The sequence below is a fragment of the Cherax quadricarinatus genome, chromosome 34 (assembly GCF_038502225.1).
Source record: "Cherax quadricarinatus isolate ZL_2023a chromosome 34, ASM3850222v1, whole genome shotgun sequence".
Taxonomy (NCBI): Eukaryota; Metazoa; Arthropoda; class Malacostraca; order Decapoda; family Parastacidae; genus Cherax; species Cherax quadricarinatus.
In genome coordinates this window covers 31,771,675-31,773,284 of record NC_091325.1, presented here as the reverse complement: position 1 = coordinate 31,773,284, position 1,610 = coordinate 31,771,675, and positions in this window count along the sequence as shown.

Genomic DNA, 1,610 nt, shown 5'->3' with positions numbered 1-1,610 from the left:
TACTAATGCTATGTTGATGTACCACTTGTTACTGATGCTATGTTGATGTACCACTTGTTACTGATGCTATGTTGATGTACCACTTGTTACTAATGCTATGTTGATGTACCACTTGTTACTAATGCATGTTGATGTACCACTTGTTACTAATGCTACGCTGATGAACCACTTGTTACTAATGCTATGTTGATAAACCACTTGTTACTAATGCTATGTTGATGTACCACTTGTTACTAATGCTACGTTGATGCCCCACTTGTTACTAATTCAATGGTGACGTACCACTTGTTACTAATGCTACTTTGACGTACCACTTGTTACTAATGCTATGTTGATGCACCACTTGTTACTAATGCTATGTTGATGTACCACTTGTTACTAATGCTATATTGATGTCCCACTTTTTTCTAATGCTAAAAGATGTCTGGAATGCCTAAAATGTTTGTGGATAAATAATACTTTGTTTAAGAACAATGAGGAATATGATAAGTCTCTCCAGTGTTTGTGTCAGCAGTATCACGTATCACCACTTCTAGAATTACTTTAAACAACTGATAACTTTGGAAAATTATCATTTTTATTAGTTTGTCATTGTCAGTTGGACATTTTCTGTCATAGAAATAACTTAAAATGGTTTACTTTAATTTGATGAATTAAATGTGTTGCGTTAAATAACATAAAAAGGCACAATACCGTGACTGGAACGATACACAAATAACCCGCACATAAAAGAGAGAAGCTTACGTCGACGTTTCGGTCCAACTTGGACCATTTACAAAGTCACACTAACCAGAAGTGGAGCTGGACGGCTATATATAGGCAGGAAGAGGTGGTGGTAGTAGTAGTAGTAGTAGTAGCAGTAGTAGTAGTACAAGAATTGTATATAATACCGACAAGATGTAATTAAGACACATGCACAACACCCGGGCATCCCCATCGTAGACGTCTCGCCATCCAGCCAGCTACTGGATGGCGAAACGTCCACAACAAAGAAATTAAGACACATGTGCGGCGTCTGGTTGTCTTTGTTGTGGACGTTTCGTCATCCAGTGGCTGGCTGGATGGCGAAACGTCTACGATGGGGATGCCCGGGTGTTGTGCATGTGTCTTAATTACATCTTGTCGGTATTATATACCATTCTTGTACTACTACTACTGCTACTACTACTACCACCACCTCTTCCTGCCTATATATAGCCGTCCTGCTCCACTTCTGGTTAGTGTGACTTTGTAAATGGTCCAAGTTGGACCGAAACGTCGTCGTAAGCTTCTCTCTTTTATGTGCGGGTTTTTTGAGTATGTGTTGCGTTACTTAAATTATAGATAGAAATGCAACCTATATTTATATGATTTATGTGACACAGATCATCAACTTGTTTTAAAGAATATTTATGTAAATGATTCCTTTAGAGGGAAATTTACAATAACCTGATTACTAGGGTTGAACGCTATCTACCTTGAGAACGCTATATATCAGTAAAACTGTTTTTACGGTTTTACATGAGAAATTGCGCAAGCACTTGGATATTCATTGCTTTTTCCAGTGGTAATTTTGTATATATGTCGTGCCGAATAGGTACCACATATATACAAAATAGTCATTTTGCAAG